The sequence below is a fragment of the Mus caroli genome, unplaced genomic scaffold (assembly GCF_978045245.1).
Source record: "Mus caroli unplaced genomic scaffold, Mus_caroli_1 scaffold_2, whole genome shotgun sequence".
NCBI lineage: Eukaryota > Metazoa > Chordata > Mammalia > Rodentia > Muridae > Mus > Mus caroli.
Window position 1 is genome coordinate 112,746,719 of NW_028227257.1, and position 25,974 is coordinate 112,772,692.

Genomic DNA, 25,974 nt, shown 5'->3' on the forward strand with positions numbered 1-25,974 from the left:
TCCAAGAATTTCCACAGTAACTATAAGTAAATATATTGGCTTACAAAATAATTTTAGTATTGTCATCCCACAGAATACATATTATGAACAGACACAAGGTTAATCCTTATAGTCTATTAGTTTTAACATCCCTCACTAACAAGTTACTAGCAGTCATAGAAGGAAGAAGGGGACAATTGTGTTTTTCTCAACATGCCCCTAGTTTTTGGTCACTGAATAAGAGAAAGCACCAGGAAATGTAAAGAACTCTGCATTTTCTTCAAACACATGTTAAATAAACATTTCCTATTTAACAACATTTTTTAGCACAGTTTAATAATAATGCTCAAAAGATGTTGTCTTATTTTAATGATCTTGTTGTGAAATGATAGAGAAATCCTGACTCCTACTTAGCAGGTGTGTTGTGTGGTCTTAGCAGGATGGAGTAGGTTGGGAAACTCCCTGGGACTGCTGAATGCAACAGTTCTTGTTGGGAGATGAAGGGAGGGGCAAAGTCAGCAGGAGATCAGCAGGGGTGGTCTATGGAGGTGTTGCGTAGAATATTTATACAGTTATGATTCAATTCAAATAAAACATCTTGATATGACTAGGACCCACTGTCATTTTAGCAAGAAGTGGACAAAGTTGTAGTACTTACGAAAAATAGTTTTTAATTCTTGTCATGAACAACTTTCTGTTTCTTTCCAAATCCTGTCTTCTTTTTCTTAACCCCTTTATTTTTAGTTTCACTTGAGCTGAAAATTGTCCCCTTCAAAATGAAAGTATTTTGGGTTTTTCCACACATATTGCTGTGGTTCCAATGCTTAAATCCCAATAGAAAACGCATACACATGTGCACTGCCCCCCAAGCACACACATATTCATACACACAGAGGCATGCACATTTACATACATACAGTCACACACCTAGTCAGTCAGGCACAGAAGCCTGCATGTTTTCTGTTATCCAAGTGTGGTGTCTTTTTACATGACCCCCTTTCAAGCAAAAATCAAATAGTACCACAGCTATCTCCATGCCATTATTCCTCAGTGTACCTCTTCATATGCACAGAGATAATTCTCAAGTTGATGGGCAAGCTTTACAGAACTTAAATGGGAATCAGAAAGAAGAGTCGGTGTTCAAAGATTACAACGAAGAAAATTAATTACAGACAGACTACAGAGAAGCTATAGTTTCTCAAGAATACATCATGTCATGTGTTTAATTACAGCACCAATACAAAGGGTCTGTTTTGACAAGGAAAATGGTTGTCAGTGAATTTCTTCTACATGTAAAATACAAACTGGAGTGCAGGGCGCTCTGACTTAGTATTTAATACCACATTCACCCTCAGGTGGTGTTTATCTGTTTTATGTTTTCATTTTTATCTTTGAAGTCATCATGCTGAGAGAGTACTATTCTGCTTTTTCACCGCAGGTAGCACTGATTGGTTGGGGGAACTCTTTCTGCCATTGGGTAGTTACTTAAAAGCACGACACGTAAAGAAATTCTAAAGCAGTTGTAAAAAGGACTGAACTGTACAGGTCAGAGTGAGTGTAGCCAGACTAGACTGTCTCAAAGGTCAGGCATGCACTCTTACTTCTGTGGCATTTTGTGGCCTTTGGTGTTTCAGACTGGTATACACTTAAAAAAAAAATAAAACAAACCTTTGAAGAGCATGACTTGGGTTTTAAATTATTTGAAGGGAGAAGTTAGATAGGCTTAGACATTTCTATTTACCTTTACTTTTAAATCTGTATAGACACAGAAACATTCCTGAAATCCTGTGTACTTCCATGACAAGTTACTTGTGGAGAATAAAGTGTCTATCCCACATAATATAAGTCTGAAATTTATTTCCAATTAGACTCAGCTCTCTGTTCTTTATGGGGTGAGATTTGGCCCAGGGGAATGGTAAATGCCTTAAGCTGATATAAGTCAGTGGATGGCTGATCAGTTGGGATTGACAAGCCTTTATGCAGCTTTTCAGTAATTTTAAAAAGGTAATTATAAAACAGGTAGTTATAAGTTATATACTACTAACAAATATTAAATATTTCTCACAGTCTTCATGTGATATAATGCAAATAGCACACAACAGAAAATAAAGTGTTGCAAAAAGAATAAACCAAAAAAAAAAAAAGAGAAAAATATCTCTAAGCCAATTTTAGCATCGTGAAACATGGAACCAATCTCAATGAAAATTTTAGGCAGTATTTTATGGAGGATATAAACTTGCTTTTAGGTGTGAGACTAACCTCGAGACAAATTTTAGTTTCTGGTTTCTGATTGACCTTGGACAAAGCACACACGCACACACACACACACACACACACACACACACACACACACACACACAGTTATGTCACAAATAAAATAATCCTGACTATTTCAAGATCTTAAGGACCAAGGAGATAGCTCTGTGAGTAAAGCCCTTCCTGCAAAAGCATGAAAACTGAAGTCCAAATGCCCAGGACTGATGTAAAGCAGTCCACAATAGTTATGTGTCTGTAATTCCTCTGTTTCTACATTGGCTGGACAATGACTAGCCAGGAGCATTGCTGAAGCTTGGGGGTCAGCTAGTCTGGTGTATGAAATGAAGAACTACAAGACCTTGTCTTTTCCCCCTTTTTTATTAGATATTTTCTTATTTCTTATTTCTTATTATTTACATTTCAAATGCTATCCTGAAAGTTCCCTATACCCTCCCCCAGCCCTGCTCCCCTACCCACTTACTCCCACTTCTTGGCCCTGGCGTTAAACAAGGTGGAATGAGAAGACTGAAGCACAGTTGTTCTCTGTTGTATGTTCCATGCATACACTGTCACATGTACATCTCTAAACTCTGAAACTTTAGCAGCACACACACACACACACGTATGCATGTGCTCACGCACGCGCGTATGCACACACACACAATCACACACAGAGACCTGTACACACATGCACACAAACACACACAAACATACACAGACATGTACACACATGTACACACACACACAAACATACCCATACATACACACACAAACACACACACACAGACACACACACACACACACACATACACACAAACACACAGACACATACACACAGACACACACACAAATGTACCCATACATACACACACAAACACACACACACATACACACAGACACAGACACACACAGACACACACACAGACACACACACACACACACACACTTTGGAAGACCTGGGAAAATGAACTTGGTGAGGTGGGTACTTTTATCCCAACTCATTTTTGATTTTACCAAGTCTGGGCCCTCACTGTCCTGAAAGATACTGTGATCACTGTACGGTCTATGGTTTTGTTGGAGAAATTCTCTGCTTAGCATAATGAATTTAACTTGTCTGGGGGGGGGGGGCTTAAAATGTTAGCACAAATGAGTCTTCCCCTTGCATACTTCCTGGAAAAGTTTACTCTGCTTCACTGCTGGTCTGAGAGCAGTAACTAATAACTCTCCTTATTTAAACACTGCCATGCATTCGCCTCACTTACTTCATGATTCATCTGTGCCAAAATGTTATGAGTTAATATAGTACATCCCTCATGTCCAATGAACCATTCCTGATAAAAAATGTTCATGGATGGAATTCATTGATTTGTAGTCAATTAATTGGTCTTACTCTTGCTAAATTTTTCTTAAATTTACTGAATCAAAGATGCTCTCAGTTTTAAGGTGCAACTTCGTTTCTGATGTGCCAATCAAGTTTACAAATGTGTATCTTGCAAATAATAAAGGATGAAGACATATTCTGAAGGGTGACTTATAACAGGATGCTTTAGTTAGGAAGTCATAGGAGGCGCAAATCAAAATGACTTAAATACTAACAGCTATAAGCCACAGATAATAATAATTCATCTGTAGGTTTAAGTAAAGGATTCAGAAACATTTATGTCTTGGTCACTTTTTTGGGGACATTAGCTTTTGTCCCCATTGTTGCATAGAAGTAGCTCTAAGTAGCTTCTATGACTCCAGGCCACAAGGCTCACACTATCCAAAATTAAGTTTATTTTTTCATATGTTTATTTATCAGTAATAAGCCTTTCTTAAAACTCACCCCAGTAGACGAGTCTTCATGCTTCTTTAGCTGGAGTTGCTCCACATGACTTTTCCAAGTGAATTCTGGGTAAAAAAAAGAGATGAAACATCTTGTTTGATAAAGTGATTAATGTGTCAAACCACTGGGGTTGGTATCGGTTTTATTTGTCAGAACATAGGCATTTGAGGTAGACATCTACAAAACATGGAATTGCCACTAAGCACAAAAGCACTTTCAGTAGGTAACCATCATCTCTGCTTGATGTTCACTTACATTTCTGCTTCTCTCTATACTTTTCTAGTCAGTTCTTTGCTACTGTAAAATGTTTTGTCTTTACTATTAAATCTTTATAACTAATCAAAGTTCTTAGATTTTATTTAAAGAATTTTTTGGCACTCTTCATGATTAGTGAACAAAACATTCATAAATGACTACTTTATTTTTAAAACATTCTTAGATCAAGGGATGAAGCATTAATTGAATTTATTAAAAATAGAAAAGATAAGTTCTTCATAGATGTCACATTTGTAGCTAATGGTAACTATTTTGCACAATATACTTTTTACTTAATATACCTCATATACTTCCACCCTGGAGAAGAATGAATCTTATAGCTTGATGATGGAAAGAAGATTCTCTATATAAGATTGCTTGATAACAGGGCAAAACCTGGCTAGCATGGGGTGCCTAACCAGAATATTAGAAGTTAAGAGGAACTTGTGCCTAATAGTGACAAGTTTAGCAGCTTTAAGAGCCAAGCAAATGGCCGGGCAGTGGTGCCATACGCCTTTAATCCCAGCACTTGGGAAGCAGAGGCAGGCTGATTTCTGAGTTCGAGGCCAGCCTGGTCTACAGAGTGAGTTCCAGCACAGCCAGGGCTACATGGAGAAACACTGTCTCAGAAAACCTAAAAAGAGTCAAGTAAATGTATGTCAAAAGAATAAATGGATTAAGACTTCACTAATAAGGTGATAGCAACCATAGTCCAATTGAAATGCTCAGTGTCAATGTGATTCTTTAAGGATTTTAAAGAAAATGGTCACATTTATATTCTCACATTACATAAGAATTACACATAGTGTACTTTTGTGGGTGCTCTGGGAATGTGAAATAGCAACTGACAAGGTCAGAAAAGAAACCAGAGAAACTTTCCCAACTCTGTGTCTCTGTGGTCCTAGACCCTTAACATGGTCTCTCTGTACCTATCCACACCTAAGCCCCATACAGGTTTCCTTATCTTCACATTAGCTGCCAAGTGTTAGGGAGGCTTCTCGCTTTGTCTATTGACCATAGTCTATGATGTAGTCCAGGTGACACTCAAATATATTGGAAATTCTCAATATTCTCTGTAGTTATGTCCTAGAAAAATTACCATAAGATAAAGAATCAGCAAATATTTTTCCAACACTGGGAGGTGAAATACAGATATGTACCTATGATCTTTTGGCCATGATGTTTTCATTTGCCAGTCAATGCATAACCTTGTTTAGAGGTACCTTAACTAATATGTAGTTAGTTTACCAATGGTAAGGTCACGTCTAAGAGGCTCTAATGCATATCTGAGCACAGCTGGGTGACACATATTTTCTTAGTAAGGCATATCATTCTTTGTTAAATTCATAAAATTCAGATCACCTTCCAGTACTTCAATCAGGGGTGGCATTTAAAATAGGAAATTTAACAAAGTATGAAGAATAAACATTTGTAAAGGTGGCATTACCTAATGCAGGAAACACTGAAACCTGAGAGCTGAAGAAGGAATACATAGTGTCACCTTGTCTCATTTTAGCTGGGTATGCACTCATCAAGGTGACCAGAAATAAGGAAGAATGTAGTGGCCCTGGTTAAGATCAATAAAGGTTCCTCATTTTCCTCAATAAATTGTAGAATTTCAATCCTTCCCATATCATCAAGGTCTGCATAATTCCTCTCCAATCTCTGTCTGTCTGTCTGTCTGTCTGTCTGCCTCTTTCTCTTCCCTTTGTCTATTGCACATGGTGCATTGGACACAGGGATTATTAACCTTTTCTATGGATGTGTCAGGATGTCCCTACCTATCTGCAGGCACTCACACTTATTTTTACACTTTAACTCTCATAATGAATATTTTAGTCTCTATTTTCTGTGAATAGACTGATATTTTCATTAAAAAAGAGGCATCTTTTTAATAATCTCTTTCTCTATTGTTAGTTTATGTCTGAACTATGTCTCACAGGCCCTTGGGTCTGAACATTTAATCTGCAGCCAATGGCATTGTTTGGAGAGGGTGTGAAGACTGCAGGAAGCGGGACTTCAAGGGAAGAAGTGGATAATGGGACTGGGAGTACTTTAGACCATTCTTTTGCTACTGCTGACGTAACCACAAACTATCATGCCCTTCTTATCATAATGGACTATATGCTCTCAAACTAAGATTCCTTCCTTTCCTTGTTTCTTTTGAATACAATTATTTTTCTATATCATCTTGATATACTTTTAACCAAAATAGAATTACACCACTTTCTCCCCTCAAAATCCTCCCAGATATACTCCCATGAGCACCTCCCATGTCCTCCCTGTCTCAAACTGGTAGGCTATTTGTTTTCTCATCATATTATTGTCATACACATGTGCATGTATAAATATACGTAAATATACTGTATTGTCATACAGTGTGCTCTATCCATTTATGTTGGTGTTTTGTATATGATTACAGGCTGGACACTCTGCATTAGACAACCAATAAGGGGGACTCATCCCTAGGATAGACCAATTTTCCTTCTTTAAGTATTTTACTATAATGACCAGGAAAGTAGCAAGCCAATGCATTTTCTCCTTCTCATTCCTGCCCCACACGTCTTTCCTCTATGTTCTATAATGAGAATACTATTTTTCTCCAATCTAGAAAAAACATCCTCATCAAAAATTGAATGTGTCAGACCCTTGATTTCAGACACACCAGCCTCGAGAACCTTAACTAATATGTGTTATATAAGCCCAGTCAGAAAAAGAAACGATAACCCAAAGACAAATTGACAAGCTTCCCCCCCAAAAGTACCTCTTTAGAGGTACCATTTTTGAGATGATTTCCTATTCAACCAAGGTAAAGCAGGGTCTCCTTGGTAACATCTATCAGAACCCTCAATTTCTATCGTTAAAACTGATTAATAATCAGGCCTACTTTAATTTAAAAATATCTACCATTCTTAGTGGATTTCAAGCTTTATGCAGGGAGGGACCATTCTGTTTTGAGCACCAGAGTGCATTTACCTTCCACTTTGTGAACCTGCGGACTTTGAGTTAATATTACCCTTGTAATAGTGAAAATGAATAAGCTCACTTAAGCCAAGCTATCTGTCCCTTACACAGCCTAGGTTGATAAACTAGTGACAATCATCTTCAATTGTGACACAATATTCAATGTGACACAAATATTGTGGGGATCAGGCTTCTGCCACATAGGTAACAGCTTGGAGTGGTCTTTTCTCATGCCTAGCAAATATCGCCCCAGCTAGTATCTGAGATTAAGATTTTCTGAGAGAATGTGATAGAATTTGCTTGATTTCATCACCAGAATGTTTTAGAGCATTGTATGCAAACTCAGCCATGGAACGCCTTTCCAGATGCCAGAGCAGACAATGGTAATGTTACATAACATGATGATGTCAAATTTTAACCCTCTAGGAAACGAGGATTCCCCTATATGTTGGAGGCAGCATACAAAAGTATGTCAGAAAACATGAAAGATCTTCTTCTTCTTCTTCTTCTTCTTCTTCTTCTTCTTCTTCTTCTTCTTCTTCTTCTTCTTCTTCTTCTTCTTCTTCTTCTTCCTCCTCCTCCTCCTCCTCCTCCTCCTCCTCCTCCTCTTTCTCCCTCTTTTAATAATCACAGAAACTGTTGAAACTGCAAATTACTTCTTAATGTATTCTCTTTATCTGTCAGGATAATTTCCCTCTTTCAGTGACAATTCTAGAGGGCTGGAGAGAATACAGTGCAAAGCCTATGGAGGTTTATGTCCTTATAAGTACTTTTTGGATACACAAGAGTTCTTTCGAAAGCAGCTATTATGACCAGGCACTCCACTGTGTGTTTAAAGAATGGCAAACCTGGTCCCTGGCCTCATGCACTTAGCATCTAGTGTCCTGTAGTGTGAGGTGATTATACATGATTACACATAATTACTCATAATTATCTAATTGCAAATTGCGATATGCACTAGAGAATAAGGTAAAAGTATTAAGAAGGCATTCTGCGAGGGCAGGGCGAGAAAAGCAAATATAGTTGTGCATTAGAGCTATACTGTGAGCATCACCAGAGCCAAGATTAAGTTAAAGCCATGGGAGAGTGTTAGCTCTGAATAAGAACACACTAGAAGCAAAACAAAAAACTTCTCACATATACTCCAGAGAATGGTTGCTAGGCATCTGCAGGTTATTATAGTATTCCGCATTATCTTGTTCTAAAATTCCACGAATGTATGTAACTCGCAAAAAAGAAGGAAGAAGAAACCAGCCTCCCATTTTTCAACAAAACTGCCAGGCATCTCATTCCCATTTCTGCAGAAATACTTCTATCAAAAAAGTAACAATTTGTGTGTATTCTTGAACATCTTTAGGGAACCAGAATTCTTAGCATGTATTCATGCTACTGGGTCATGCTATTTTGAGATAATTTAGGTGCTGTACATGTTGAAATATTTTCCTTTTTGTTAATATGTCTGGAGTTTAGAGTACTTGTGTCATTTACTTTGCACATCCCATGAGGACAATAGCTGGAAAGGGCACACACATGCTTTTTAAAGCCTGAAAAGGTTTTCTATTAGTTCAACCTAGGATAATTTGAGTGTCAAAATAATACTTAAAGCACACTTTGGGGAGTAAGCAAATATCTAGGAATTTAGATAAAATTTTATAAAAAGAGACAATCCAATGAGATGTAAGGAAATCTGTCCACTACAATAGGAGTACAATTGATGTATGTGCAGGATGGAGCTAGAGAAACATTCGTCACCATCCTATCAATAACTTAGGCAAAAGTACTGTGTGCGGTCCATGGGAAGCAATCCTCTAATACTGTGTCAAAGTATTCCCCAATAAGATTCATAAAAATAAATAGCAGTAGAAATTAAGTAACATACATTTTGAATCAAATAAATATTAATATCATTATTTAACGAGATAGTATCCTTTGTTATCTCATGTACTCAGAAAAGTAAAATACTGTGCTATACCTGGAAAACTAAACAGGGGTTCAACTAAATATATTGTGGATATAGGGAGAATACACCAAAATGAAACACCCAGGCAAACAAACAGCTAACAACAATAACAATAACAACAATAATAACAAACACACAACCAATTTGAGGATCCCAAATTCAATATATGACGATGGATTCATCTAGACCAGAAAATATTATTATTTAATGAACATTATTGAAAAACTGAAAAAGATTTGAACACTTGATAATAAAGTGAAATCTTGTTCCTTTTTATTTTGTTTTTTATAGCATTTGAATCAAATCTAAAAACTTAGATTCTGCTATTGAGCAATATACCCAAACTGGTTACTTTTCTGATGTTGTTCATTGTTTTGTGATTTTTAAGAGACTGGCTCTGTTGCCTGCCCTAGCACTGCTCCCATTTGCTGCAATTTCACTGTGGAAGACTTAAGCACTGCTTAAGTGACCTTTCCTTAAGGGTGTCCTGGCCCACCCCACCTCTGATTTCCCTGGTCACATTGACTGCAGCTCCAACTGTGCTCATTCTTTTCTCATTCCACACAGTTCCTGTGGGTCACAGCCTTTGCAGCCATTGTATGTGGTCACAGTAAATGACCCTGATGGTGACCTGCCATGCCTCAACTTTAGACTTGTACTCCCCCAAGCACTTCATGCTGTCTTCAACCACTCTGTTCCACTATGTTGCTCAAAAGGTAGATCAGGGCCTAGATCCTATAGGAACATCTGGCTCAGTTCCCAGTGACCTTGTCTTGTCTGTGGCCACTGTAGAGGTTACAAAGACACCCAGTTCTCCGTTTAGTCTTTGAATGCAGATGCCCAGGTGTGTTAGTAAAGACAAAGACAATATGAAAACCAAGATAGAATGCCTTCCACCTCCAAAAATCACTGATCTTGTAGAAATGTCATCTAAGGCGGAATACTTAGACAAAACACACAAAAACATTTAAAAATAAAAATCATAAACACCCTTAGAAAAAGTTCCAGGCATTCAATGAAGAGATATACAACTAAAAACAAAAGTGGACAGAAAGAAAAAAATCGAAGTTCAAAATCACAAGCAAATGTTTGATTGCAACAACAATAACTATTCTTAATATGAAAACCATATTCAATATATAGATAGAAATACTAATGAAGTCCAAACAGAAATGAATCAGGAAATAAAAAGCTCAGTAAGACTAATAAAATATTCTTTGGTCTCATAATGGATTAAGGAGAAGTCAGATATCAGGGTTTAGAGCCATGGAGAAACTAGATAGAGAAAATGACAAATGGAACAAAGGAAAATGCTTTGGCCACCATGAAAGTATCAAAGCTGTGAATCATGGGCATAAAATAAGAAGAATTCCAGAAAAAGGTAGACCCCCAAGTCCAGAAGATAACTCCCCCAAATCTAGAGAAGGAGATATTTACTCAGGGATATGAGGTCATAGCACAAAAAAATATGCACAGAAAAGATATTTCTCATAACTTATTGTAGTTGAAACCACAAAAACACCGACTAAAGGAGCACAGCAAATTCTGCCAAATCTCCTATGAAAGCACAGCCATCATTCAATGGGCATGAGAATGTTTGTTGTTCTAATTTCGGGAAGATTAAAACTACGATCCAGATTATTATACCCACCAAAACTACCTATTAAATTGGAAGGAGAAATAAAAATTTCCATGATAGAAACATATTTTAAAACATAAGACAACTAAGCTAGTCTCACAGAGAATACAGAAAAGGATATTTGAAACTGAAGAGAAGAATAAACAAAACCAAGAGGCCACAAGGACAAACCAAAATAGCTGACTGGAAGAGGTAACTGAAACCACCAAAATATCTAATAAAAAAAAGAAAAGATACAGAATTTGTTTAATGTAAAATGGCCTTAAATGTTATAACAGATTTAATAGAAGTTAGTTGAGAATAAATACAACAAAATACAAACAAACAAACAAACAAATAAAAGAAAGACAGTTAGATCAGGCTCCTGTCAGCAATCTCTTGCTGGCCTCCACAATAGTGTCTGGGTTTGCTGGTTGTATATGGAATGGATCCTCAGGTAGGGTAGTCTCTGGATGGTCATTCTTTCAGTCTCTGCTCCACACTTTGTCTCTGTAACTCCTTCCATGAGTATTTTGTTCCCCATTCTAAGAAGGATCAAAGTATCCACACTTTGGTGTTCCATCTTCATGAGTTTCATTTTGCAAATTGTATTTTGGGTATTCAGAGCTTCTGGGCTAATATCCACTTATCAGTGTGGTTTTGTGATTGGATTATCTCACTCAGCATGCTTTCCTCCAGATGCATCCATTTGTCTTTGAATTTCATAAATGCATTGTTTTTAATAGCTGCATAGTACTCCATTGTGTAAATGTATTACATTTTCTGTATCCATTCCTCTGTTGAGGGACATCTGGATTCTTTCCTGCTTCTGGCTATTATAAATAAGGCTGCTATGAACATAGTGGAGCATGTGTCCTTATTACATGATGGAGCATCTTCTGGGTATATGCCCAGGAGTGGTATAGCTGGGTCCTCAGGTAGTACTATGTTTTCTGAGGAACCGCCAAATTGATTTCCAGAGTGTTTGTACCATCTTGCAATCCCACCAAAAATGGAGGAGTGTTCTCTTTTGTCCACATCCTCGCCAGCATCTGATGTCACCTGAGTTTTTGATCTTAGCCATTTTGACTAGTATGAGGTGGAATCACAGGATTGTTTTGATATACCTGTCTCCTGAGAGGCTCTGCCAGTGCCTGACAAATACAGAAGTGGAAGCTCACAGCCATCTATTGGACTGAGCACTTCCCCAGTGAAGGAGCTAGAGAAAGTACCCAAGGAGTTGAAGGGGTTTGTAGCCCATAGGAGGAACAACAATATGAACTAACCAGTACACCCAGAGCTCCCTGGGGCTAAATCACCAATCAAAGAAAACACATGGTGGGACTCATGGCTCTTGCTACATATATAGCAGAGGATGGGCTTGTCAGTCATCAATGGGAGGAGAGGCCCTTGGTCTTGTGAAGGCTTTATGTATAAGGGAATGCCAAGGCCAGGAAGCAGGAGTGGGTGGGTTGGTGAGCATGGGAAGGGAGAGATAGGGGTTTTTCGGAGGTTAAACCTGGAAAGGGGATAACATTTGAAATGTAAATAAAGAAAATATCTTTTAAAAAAGGAAAAAAAGGAAAAATGGCAGAAATAAAAATTAGTACCTTTCAATGATATCTCTAAATATTAGTAGGTTCAATACACTATTGAAAAATCCATATAGCTTAGCTAACTGAATGAACAAACAAGACCTGTCTTTTTTGCTACCTCAAACAAACTTACTAAGGTAAATTTGAGTTTTAGGAATAATAAGGTCTAAAGAGAAAGAAAGCCAAGGAAAAAAAAGTTATAATACAGCATCAATACTGTCTTTAAACAAATCTGAGGAGAGTCCTATTTTAACATTGTTTTCAATATTCTAAATTCAATTATGCTGGATAAAAAAAGAAACTTGAGAAGTCTTGTGTAGAATTAGAAATCACAAAGGCATGCTTGACTCTTTAGTCACAACCATATGATATGGAGTAGATGACAAGGTAATTCTAAATTTCTGATATTATATCTCCCAATATCAAAAGATAAAAAATTAACTAACTTGAAATTTAGGTTAACTTTTTATTTTATTAAAAGTTCTATGGTTTTGTTGTGTTTTGTTTCCTTGTGTTAACAAGAACATTTGGATTTTGTGTTAGACATCTTCTGTGGCCAACTTAACAGCCCTCTCCCATCCTCCCGCTAAGGGAATCCTGGTTTGGTACAGGTATGAGTTTTCTTTGACTTTAGTGTGGATGTAAGGTATGAACCCATCACAGCTCCACAGTGACTTAAAATCATTCTAAGAAAACAATCTCTTGCTGTGTTAGCATTGATCTGTCTAAAGCACAAGCTTGCATGATAATGGAAAGAGTGTTAAGACAAAGTAATTCTGTTGACTTTTTTTTGGATGAAATGTTGGGAATTAATAAGAGGATATTTTCTTCCCACATTTTCTATGATCGTTCCATGAATGTACTGTGGTTGGTTGGTGAATGTTAGATATGAGGCACTAACCACTGTTCATAAAGCTTGAAGTATTAAGTAGAAAGGTCCACATACTCAGGGTGGGACATGAAAAAACAAGGTATTTCTCATTATCACAGAGGAGCAGATGACTCACTGGTTAAGAGCAGATACTGTTCTGGCAGAGAATCTGGGTTCAGTTCCTTGCACTCACCAGTAACTCCTATTTCAAGAGATCTGATGTCATCTGTCCTTTGCATGGATCAGGCATGTACATGGTATACTTACACGTATGCATGAAAAATATTCATGTAAATTGAAAAATGAAATAAAAATTCCTCCTTATTTTATAATGCCTAACTTCTGTAGGTAATCTTGGATCTCCATTTCCAACAGTCCAATTACATGGTATAACCAAATAATTCTATTTTATAGACAACAATTATTATAATTTTATTACCCAAATGGATTACAAAATTATTAATTCTTTTAAAGCATTACAAGAATAATTTTGGATAGAGAAAATCTGAACTATTACAAACAATGTCAAGTAAACAAGGTCTCCAGTTTTCTGATTGTATAAAATTTGTATGTTAATTTTGATAAACAAAGACAATATACAGGAAAAATCCCACAAATAATACTGATTAATATTTTTAGCATATTTATTTTTTACTGCACACACACACACACACACACACACACACACACTTAATAGTTTGCTCAGGGCAATAATTATTAGATGATAGTATTTGTTTAAGAATTTTTTATGTAGTTTACAAAAGCACTCTGAATTAATTTTACATAGTATCAATGCAGCTTAGGAGTCCCTGTTTCTTTCATCAAAGTTCGGGATTTACTCAACATTTTAATCAATACTGATCAGAAAAATTAGATTTTAAATTTCTTTTCTTTTTCTACTCTTTGATAACAATTGTTGTTTTACATTTTCTAAGAGTTTACTGGCTTCAATATCACCTTTGTGGTAAGTTCATTTTTATTGGTTGGCCTCTTATTTAGTTTGGCCACTTATTCATATTATACTGATTATAACTCCAGGATTGAGCAATGTTTTGATTTGAATGATGTTTCTGCTTCCTTGGGGGAAGGGTATGGAGTCTTGAAGGAGTGAAATGTAGGTGGAGAAACCATGCCATTTGGTATGGACTTGAAGGGTTTATCACTTTGCTCCACTCTCTGTTCTCTGTCTGCTTCCTATATGTGGGCAAAATCTGACCTCTGCTTTCTGCTGATGCTGCTATGTTATGTCTTCTTTGGCATGATAGACACTCTCTCTCTGGAGTTATTAGCCAAAATAAAATATTTCTTTCAAAAGTTTATTTGCTTTTGGTCTTGGTATATTAACACAACAGTTGTATAGTAACTAGTACACCCAGTATTTGTCAGAATGGAAAGAGAACCAGTCTATATGTGATCAGAATTTTGATTCACTGTCTTACTTCAAAGAAGACCTTTAAACTATGGGGGAGGGGTTACTCAGAAGGGAGATTATTAAATATGACATCCTGCAAGGAAAGGTCATTACATTTAAATAGTCAATTCAAACATTTTAGGAACTTCCTGAAATTGAGCAGATTTAGTAGGGTACTAACTGTTCAAGCATGTATAAACAGTAAGGACTGCTGAGAGACCTCTCAGATAAACCAAGTATCTTGGAAGAGGAAGAGTTATCAGCCTGGAAGAGGCAGAAACTAGCCAAAAGTCCTCAGAGGAAAAGACTAGCAAAAGGCCTGAATGAGAAATTGTCAAACCTGTCAAGGTGTCAGTGACCACCAGGTTTACAGATTTCCTTCATTTTTAAAGAATTCTTACTTCCACACATTCCCAAATGGGTTCTTGGAGAATTAATAATATTAAATAGACTGTCTACCTACCTTTGCTTTTGAACATCTGACCCCAAAATTTCAACATTATTTCAGAGAGACTTTTACTTCTTTTCTTTTAAATATCTTCTCACTTTTATCATCTATCCAGGAATTACTTTAATTAGAAGGGTTTTCTGGTGTCAAAGGCTTTGCTATTGATTATGAAGAACACAAGTTTCATAAGTATTCTAGACAAATTAAGTTAAAAAGAAAATATGTATTTATTAATTTACTTTGTTTTTTCTCAATAGATATACATGTAATACACAAAGATTAATACTTTTATAATTGTACTTGTTTTTTGTAACAACTACACATTAATTTAATTTAAATTAATTTTTTGAAATTTCAGAAACAGGTTGAATAAGAATAGTACTAATGAGCTTGGTTTTATCCTACATTTAAAATATATGACATTCATATTTCTTTGTTTCCTAGGTTCTGATAGATTGTAATGTCCAGAAAAAATAGGATATATTTTCTTACTTTGCCAAAAAATGTTGAGTTTTAAGTAATTCATTAAAATTTTCTTTGTAGAAAAAAGTAATTTTCTTAGAGCAAACCATAGCTTCTTATAATAATTTAAAATTAATTTTACTATTTTTGCTTTAAAGTATATATAAATTATAATATATTTATAAATATAATAAACAATATATAATATAATAAATATAATAAAATTTGTATAATCAATAATAAAATGATAAAGTATATATTAATTATATTATATATAAATTAAATTATATATATGTGTGTGTGTGTGCTATATCTGTGTGTCTGTGTGTGAGTATTTGCATATAAGTGTAGGTTACTATAGAAATCAAACGTGTCAGATTACACTGAAGGACTCACAGGTGGTTGCAAGCCACCTGAACTAGCTCTGGAAACCAAATTCTGGTCCACTGAAAGAGTAGTATATACTCATTTTGTTAGTTGGTTTGTTGATCGGTTTTATTTTGAGATAGTTTCTCTGTGTATCTCTGGCTGCCCCAGCTGGCCTGAAACTCAGATATCTGCCTACCTCTGCCTTCCAAGTGCTGGAATCTAAGGAGCATAGCAACACTCAGTATTCATTCTTAATCCACATAACCAAGAAGTTTATAGAAGAAGTATAGTTGTTTCCAAAATCAATATACATAGAACATAACCACTAAACTTTTATAGTATATTATCATTCTTATACTTTGATTTATAAAATATGAAGCCCTGAAAAAAAATCAGTAGCTGGCAATTGCTAATTTGTGAAATATGGCCTTAATGTTTGGTAGATTCAAACACATACCTTCATACAGAAAAAGCTCAATAACATTTTAAAGAATTTACTCTTTACAGAAGGGTGTGTGTGTGTGTGTGTGTGTATAGTTAAAAGATGTAATATACATATATTATTTTGAAAATTTTAAATGTGAGAAACCAATAAAAAACATGAGTTACTAGCACACTGGTAATTTGTTTCATATTTTTCTTTCTTTTAATAGATATGTATAACTTTCATATCAGAAATATTTATATCTGTCTTCTTAATGTGTTCCATAAATAGCCTTCTATATTATAAAAATTATTATAAATTCACAGCCATGTTTTCTTTTATTGTAGAAGAATTTTAATCCAGCAACATGGCTGGTCTGACAAGGAATCACATCCAAAGATATGATTCAGACAGAATGCAGACATGCCCTAGATTACAGTATGATCTGGTGGATTACACACCTTTAAACTCTAACAAGGTTAGTTTGTGGAAGGAAGCAGCTTTGTTCGAAAGTGACATCTAATTGATGGTTAGACAATATGATGAATCAGATTAAGACTTGACAGAGCAAGTTAGAGATAGGATGTGCCCAACCCGTGTGAGAAGAGCAGTGGATGAGAGGCTACTTTAAGAGCTACCAGAGGGCTTGAGGGAGAGGACAGTGAGACAGAAAGACAGAGAAAGGTGATGGTGCCGTGAGTAGTTGGTGTGTGTTTGTGTGTGTGCTCCAGCATGTGCGCGCACGTGTGTGTGTGTGTGTGTGTGTGTGTGTGTGTGTGTGTGTGTTTTACCAGGACAGTTTTACAGAGACAGGTTACAGAGAGAACAAGCTCAATATGGATGAAGACAGAATGAGTCAGAGAATTACATGGAGCCAGCAAGTTAGAGCATATTGCCAGAGTGAGTATGAGGACAGTCAGGGTAATTTAGTCAGAAGCCAAGAGAAGCTGGATTGAATCAGTCAGCTTGGAAGATTATATGGTATATATGCTAGAAGTTTCCAGCCCTAGCACTAGGAATAATTAAAACAGAAAGAAGTGTTCTAGGCTCATCCTACACTGTATATTTGTACAGCTTTGGTATAGTTCCCATCTCAACACTTCATCTGAGGAAATAAAAGTGAGAGTTACATATTATACTCATTTAGTATACCACAACTCATATTATCTTCTCTTTACAATTGTATGTTTGTACAAAATCATATAGTACCAAAACCTGGTATAACACTTTGCTTGTTTCAAATATTTTAAAAGATTTATGTGGGGAAAAATGCTTTGAGGTGAAGAGCAGTTGTGAGGTGTTCACCCATTTATCCTCTGTACAGACTGTTAACGCGAACTCTTCTTCTCCTGGGGGATACAACATTCTCATATTGCTTTTATCTATTATTTTTCTATAAAATGCCAGATGACCAATTCTCTATTTCTTTGCATATAATAATTATATTTTATATGAGTTTTTTGACACTTGCCAATAATCTTATATTTTCCATTCAAAAGGGCATGATGGGAGTTGGAACCACATAGCACAAATTTTTTATTAGATATTATCTTTATTTACATTTCAAATATTACCCTCTTTCCTGGTTTTCCATCCAAAACCCCCTATCCCATCCCCCCCTTCCTCTGCTCACCACCCCATCCACTCCCACTTCGCTGCCCTGGCCTTTCCTTACACTGGGGAGTCAAGCCTTCAGTGGACCAAGAGCCTCTCCTCCCATTGATGTTCAACAAAGCAATCCTCTGCTACATATGAATCTGGAGCCATGTGTACTCTTTGGTTGGTGGTTTAGTCCCTGGAAGCTCTGGGGGGTACTGGTTGGTTCATATAGTTGTTCCTCCTGTGGGGCTGCAAACCCCTTCAGCTAATTGGGTTCTTTCTGTAGCTCCTCGATTGGGAACCCTGTGCTCGCTCAGTCTAATGATTGGCTGGGAGCATCCACATCTGCATTTGTCAGGCACTGACAGAGCCTCACAGGAGACAGCTATATCAGGCTTCTGTCAGCAAGCACTTGTTGGCATCCACAATAGAGTCTGGGTTTGGTGATTTTATACGGGATGGATCCCCAGGTGGGGAAGTCTCTGGATGGCCTTTCTTTCAGTCTCTGCTCCACACTTTGTCTCTGTATCTCCTCCCATAGGTATTTTCTTCCACCTTCTAAGAAGGACCGAAGTACCCACATTTTGGTCTTCCTTATTCTTGAGCTTCATGTAGTCTGTGAATTGTATCTTGAGTATTCTAAGTTTCTGGGCTAACATCCATTTATCGGTGAGTGCATACCATGTGTGTTCTTTTGTTATTGGGTTACCTCACTAAAAATGACACTTTATAGTGCTACCCATTTGCCTAAGAATTTTATAAACTCATTGTTTTTAGTACCTGAATAGTAATCTGTTGTGTAAATGTACCACATTTTCTGTATCCATTCCTCTGTTGAGGGACATCTGGGTTCTTTCCAACTTTTTTTTTAAGGTAATATTCCCCCCCCCTTTTTTTCCAACTTCTAAATGAGGCTTCTAGGAACATAGTGGAGCTTGTGTCCTTATTATGTGTTGAAGCATCTTCTGGGTATACGCCCAGGAGTGGTATAGCTGGGTCCTCAGGTAGTCTAATTTTCTGAGGAACTGCCAAATTGATTTCCAGAGTGTTTGTACCAGTTTGCAATCCCACCAGCAATGGAGGAGTGTTCCTCTTTCTCCACATCCTTGCCAGCATCTGCTGTCACCTGAGCTTTTGATCTTAGCCATTCTGACAGGTGTAAGGTGGAATCTCAGGGTTGTTTTGATTTGCATCTCCCTGATGGCTAAAGATGTTGAGCATTTCTTTAGATGCTTCTCAGTCATTCGGTATTTCTCAGTTGAGAATTCTTTGTTTAGCTCTGTATTCCATTTTTGAAAATTGTTATTTATTTCTCTGGTATCTAACTTCTTGAGTTCTCTATATATTTTGGATATTAGCCCTCTATCAGATGTAGGGTTGATAAAGATCTTGTCCCACCCTGTTGATTGCCATTTTGTTCTAATGAAAGTGTCTTTTGCCTTACAGAAGCTTTGCAATTTTATGAGGTCCCATTTGTAGATTCTTGATCTTAGAGCATAAGCTATTGGTGTTCTGTTCAGGAATATTTTCCCTTTAGCACGAAAATTTTAAAGACTGTTTTCCAATAGTCTCTAAATAATTACCCTTTTATGAAATAGATATAAATAAAAATTCATTCATTAAAATGTTATATTCATTTTGTCCATATAATAAAATACTATCAAATAACAATACAACCTATTTATATAAACTTCTTTTGAAATTACAAGTGGCCCAAAATATTATTTAAATTTAGCTTTCTATATAAGATTAAAATAGAAGTTATTACAGAAAGTGCAAGTAGTGGTAAGTAATTATTAATTATTACATCTTTATAATTCCCCTTTTGTTTTAATGTTACAAATTGACATTGTTACTAATATTAAAGTGTTATTCTTCACCATGGAATGATTGAAAACATTTATATTATAAAACATAAGCTTAAGTATCACAGAATATCTGAGGAATTATAAACTGCATATGAGATTCCAAAATATGAATGTCAGACTTTAAATGTAGAGCACGGGTAGCAAATATTTTAGTAGGAATTATAACAGAATTTTTAGAAGCATGATTAGTTTGTGTTATTGAATTTTATACTGATTCATCATGGAAAAAGCTCTGCAATTGAGCTGGAGTAGAAAACACTCGTCACCACTACAAAAAAATGCAAATAATAAAAAAGACCCAATAATGTCTGCTAAAACCATTTGACTCTGGGTTTCAGGCAAAAGCTTCTAAAAGGTTAATGTCATATTTACTGCAAACATATTACTGCAGGGAAGAAAATATTGGATTTTTTACAACTACTATTCATACATTAACCATCTAGTGTTAAAATCCACAAACTACATCATTCAAAGAAATTGGCAATTTTCTTAGCTGCCCTTTGAGAGTAGAAGATGGATCTGTATACTACTGTGGAATGAAGTAAGTTCATTCATGTTTACTTACAAGCTACAGCGAGCCTCCTAGAAAGACCCACTGTTAATGATCACATATGAAGCCATTTTTATCAGCTATCCTCCAGTAATGTTAGGAACTACAGCAATTTATCAACATACCACTTCCTTTCTCAGGTTACACAATCTGTTAGACATTTTTTTCATCAAAGAAGAAATACAATGCATTTTATTTCTTACACTCAATGTGATTTTTAGTGTCTATGTGTTTAATATATTTGCTTCTATTTAGTTATGTGGGGGGGGGCCTTTCATAAGGCAAGTCATCTTTAAAGTTAAAGTGCTGTTTATGGTGGACTAACTCAATTTACCAGGGCAGCCATCCAGCTGGAAGCAACTAAGAGGGGAAATTAGATGCTCAGTTAGGTGTTAAGTTTAAAAGCCATGTGTTTCAGATGTCTGGATACTAGCTTTTACTTGACAGTGAAAACTTTCTTGTAGTGCACTGCAGTTCTGTAACTCCATTATCCATACAGTACTACAAAGATTCTGCTTGTTCAAACTGCAGGGGACTGTGTGGCTTGGTTGTGCATCTTAACTCAGGCTGTGTCTGACACTCAGTAATATGCCCATTGTTTTTCTGCTTGGTCCCTGCAGGATGGACCTTTCTTAACTACAACTCTTGGGCAATGTCTACACAGACCATACATAGTCCATATATGTGCACTTCTAGAGGCCATGTGTCTTGCCAGGAACATAGTGACTTTTTTTTTTTTGGCCTTTTTGCCTTTTAACACTTTTGTAAGTGAAGCTCTATCATAAAACATAGATGTTTTCAAAAAGAGAATTCAAAGAAAATGATGAAGAGCTCCAGGTAATCTCCAGAAAGCCAGTAAGACCTATACTTAATCAGAATAAATATTTTATTATAAAGGACTGAGTTAATTAAAATTAAACCTGCTTTGAGGAAGTATGCCTATGCCTATGATTATGATACATAGATAACACGATGGGAAACTATATAGTTAATTCACCTAATATAAAACCTAACCATACTATTGGGCACTGACTAGCTGGACGTACTTGACGTTCTCTGCAAATAAAGAGAAAGAAAAAGTCCTGAAAATGTCTGCCCTAATGTTGTCATTGAGCATTTTACAGATTAGCTTGTGATTCAGAATCTGGCCTGAAAATTCTGTGTGATTTCCTCCTTCCCATTGGTAGACATCGGCAGTCGTTACAATAGACACCTTGTCTCCTTTTGGAGACTTTTGAGGTTGGGTCAGTTGCTTTGGAATGATGACCACTTTGGAGTGGATTCTCATCTCACATTTCTGAGGTGTGTGGCATAAATGTGAAGACTGTCCTATGGTCTCCTCATCTCCAATGCCTTGCCTGAGATGTAGATATTAGGATCCCAGTCCTGAGTTCAGTTGAAAAGCAATAGTGCCCGTGTAAATTTGGTAAACGCACTTACTTTTGATGATGAAACGGTAATACTCTTTTTAAAAGTAGAAATCTAGAAAATGATGAGGGAATATATTTTTCTACAGAAATAAACCACCAAACTATGTTTTTCAATATGGGCAGTAAAAGGCTCGTTTGAGCAAAATAAAACTGATTTTAAGGAAGCTTGAATGTGTTGTTGTCTGCTCTCTATTTACTTGTAAGAGAACATTCAATACATCAACACTCTCCATACAGCTGAAATATACCCACACACATGAATGGCAAGACACTATATGAGTCTAACTCTTATCCCAGTTAAATTAGTAAAAACAGCCCAGTCTCTTCTATGTTTCTCCTTTGTCCACTATGCTACATTTTCTTCTCCCACTCAGAAAAATACTTTCTTGATTAAAATATTTTGTAAAACTTTGAATTTATTATCTATTTCCATTATATTTTTGAGAATTCTGTAATTTTTAATTAATATTTTAATTAAAAGTATAGCTACATAATTTCTCTCCATTCCATTCCCTTGCTCCAACTCATCCCATGCTCCTCACCTGTTTCCAAAAGCTGATCTCCCTATCTAATTTATACATAAATACATACATATATATGCATAAATATATAGCTGTATGCTACCCCATCCATTCAATACTGCATGCACATGATTGTGGGGCTAAGCATTTGGTATTGGATTATCATGTGGGAGCTCCCCCTGGGGAAAACTATCTTTTCTAGTATCAGCATCTCCTGTTTGTCTGTACTTCTTAGTTTAGGTGTGGGGCATCATGAGATATTTTTTCCCTTTCAATTATAATACTTAGTGCCAAAAAATAGCTTCAAAGTTGAATGTAATTAATTCAGAATTAGCATTAGATTATTGCTTTGGTTAGAACTATGCAATACAACTGTTGAGATATGAGGCACCGAAATTGATATTTAAGGCTATCTTCAACCTTTATTGATCAGGACTTTAAACTCAATGCTGGAATTTCAATTCCAAACTCCATTGAATTTTATAACTCATGTCAAATATTTTTTTCTCTATACATTACGTTATAAGCCAAATATACATTATGAACCATGTTGTCAAACCACACTATGGGCAGAAAGCTAAGGTCCTGAGTCTCAAAGCAAGCCTCTATCCCATTAATCAGCCATTTCCATTTGTTTTATTTGTAACAGATAAAAGCTATGGTGGTTAATTCATCTTTCTTTTGTCTCAGGTACCAGGTAATCATAATATTAACAATTTATATATTTTGCTACACCTTATTTAATTTACATGGGCAGTTAGACATATCAGCATGTTGGAAGGCCTCTGTTTCATAATTTTGTCTATGGGAACCCTGTTGCATAAATCGTCTGCACGAGGGGTAGCCATGGGTGAAATGGCCTTTCTTATTAAATGTCACAAGATTTAATGTCACAGTATAATTGGGATGGAAGGATAATTGCACCAAGCTCAACATGCCTTTTTCTGCTAACACATTATTAATCCACAGGAGTGTTAAAATATGTTCAATAAAGGCACCATTCACATGGAAATTGTTGGCACTTGCTAAAAATCACACTATTTCATTGCCCAGCCTTGAGATTTCACAGCCAGCGTGATTTTCAAATGAAATTATAGTAGAAGTCCTCACTGCAAAATTTCACATTTGTTCTCAAAATATGTTTTTAAAGAATTGGAAATGTTCTTATGCCTGAGGTACTAATGCATTCCAGTATTGTACCAGTAATGTCACAGTTCATTCTTTGGAAGTATGCCAATACAGATTTTGTCTTGGGTTTGCTATTATTGCTCCTAAACACACACACACACACACACACACACACACACCCAGAGGGAGGGAGGGAGGGAGGGAGGGAGGGAGGGAGGGAGGGAGGGAGGGAGGGAGGGAGAGGGACAGAGAGAGAGAGAGAGAGAGAGAGAGAGAGAGAGAGAGAGAGAGAGAGAGAGAGAGAGAGAGAGGCATACCTCCTGGGCATGCAAGCTATGTTAACTCTCAGTAAAGGAAACAAATAACAGAATGATATAAATGTTATCTTACACTATTACAGAGCATCTGATTGACTACTATCCATGTTTAAATTCACCAGTGATCACCTAGCTATTAGCTAATTAACTCACCTTATGTGCCTACTCTGAGTCATCTAAGGATTCACATCACACATTTTATGGAATAACAAGCTCCTGGACATAATGTAGGGCAATCTCTTCATATCCCTGCCTTCATGTGCAATCTCTCACTCTACATGAAACCATTATTCATGTTACAGGAGACTGTAGGACAAGATTTTGCACCTTCAAAACTCAATTATATTGTCTCTCTCTCTCTCTCTCTCTCTCTCTCCCTCTCTCTCTCCCTCTCCCCCCCCCCTCGCTCTGCAAAATTTGCCTGCAAGGGTTCTACCAACTGTCTAACTGCCCCTTTCCTGCTTCCCTTTTTGTTTTCCTTACAACAGAATTCAGTTGTTCAAACTACTCCCCCAATCCTTTTTCCAGGATAAAACAAATCGCAGCAGTGTTTTAATTTTTCTTAATGAGTAAATTAGAAAACTCCCATCAGTCCTGATTTTGATATGTCTCTCAGAAGACACGGTGATAGAATTGATCTATTTGGTGGAAAGTAAACTAAAATGCAATCGCTATCCAATCAACCAGCTGTTTGTATAGACAAACTACCTCTAATAGGATGCTACTTTCTTAGACAGCTCTTACAGCATTTAAGAACAAAATTTGGTACAGAGTACTTGAAGAAAATACTAATGAAGGACTTTATGGGAATAATGTTTCATGGGTTTTAAAAGTGCTAGCTGCCTATGCATATTTTATAGCATAATTTGTTTGGATTTAATTTAGTTATAATAATAGTAATTTTCAATTCAGCTAGGCACCTTCCCCATAGATTTCTTTCAATTATGAATATTTGATCAGGGCAGAAGCAGACATGATTGAAAAACTTGGAGCAAATGATCTGCCCTAACCATTTGTAACTTCACGAATGATAACAATTCAACATACCCATTTGTGGAGAAGTACCAGAAGATGCAAAGCCAGAGAGAAAAAAAATAGCAGCATTTAATCAACTGAGCATGCTTGGATTGGGGAAGAGTTTCCAGGTTCCATTTGGTGGTTGGGAGCTACTCACAAAGCCCTACAATATAATAAATGCATATGTGACTTCTATTCCTATACTTTCCTTATAGTTTATCTGGCACATAGAGAGGGTCATAGTCCCTCCTAACTCAGTTTTATCTCTATAATATTGTATCTCTGAGTTTTAAGCTTTAAACTATAAAGGTTGGTAATACTATTATATAGCTCGGTGGTTTGAGGTTTACATAGGGTCCAAAGGTCAGAGGGATTGTGGTAGGTAAATGTGGTAGGTTCAATGACACGTTTTCCTATTTATTTCAACAACAGCTGAAGTCTACTTCTGTTTATGTTGAATCTTGGCCTTCCCTGACCCTTGCCTTAACTGAAAGAATATGACAGAGACATCACCATCTTCTAAAGTCACTGGCTCTGAAGAGACCCACAGCTTTTGCTTTCATACTGGCACTGTTCCTATTTCAATGCCAGTCATTGTCCTATGAAAAACACCACATTCAAAACCCCTGGAAGATAAAGCAGGCACTCTGGCTTACAGCCTTATCCTATACGCCCAGGAACCAGTCAGTACCCCTCCACTCATGTGAATGAGTCACCAAGGATACACATGGCCAGCCAAAACCCCAGAGAACCACAGTCCTAAACAATAATACATGGAAAAGCAAAAGTCTTCAGCGAAACATGTACAGCCAATGTACATACACACGAGACATAACACTGCTTTCATTTTCTGAAGCTGTGGAGTTTGGAGATATTCATTAAAATGTAGTAGGTTACAAAAGCAATGCTAAACGGGTAAAACAGCTGCTGTCTCCCCGAGTGATAGGTAAAGGAGAGGACATTGTTGCTCCTCTCTCTTCTGTTATGCTCTCGGGATTGTATGTCCTGTGCCCTTATTAAGTGCCAAAATATTAATGTAAAAAGTAAGAGAAAACAAGATGTGAAGAACGGCATGTCCTATCTATCCTTTGTGATCTTCACTGTACT

The 25,974-nt window shown here is 36.5% G+C and overlaps 1 protein-coding gene across 4 annotated transcripts in view; it reads right to left on the bottom strand.

Annotated features, from left to right (window-relative positions):
* Window positions 1–25,974, bottom strand: part of B3galt1 (beta-1,3-galactosyltransferase 1) — a 569,427-nt gene that overhangs the window by 248,243 nt on the left and 295,210 nt on the right. For all 4 annotated transcript variants that reach the window (XR_015046524.1, XM_085834810.1, XM_029469650.2 and 1 more), the window contains exon 3: window positions 4,061–4,125. The gene's annotated coding sequence lies outside the window, so the exon portion shown is untranslated. The remainder of the gene's footprint in view (window positions 1–4,060; window positions 4,126–25,974) is intronic.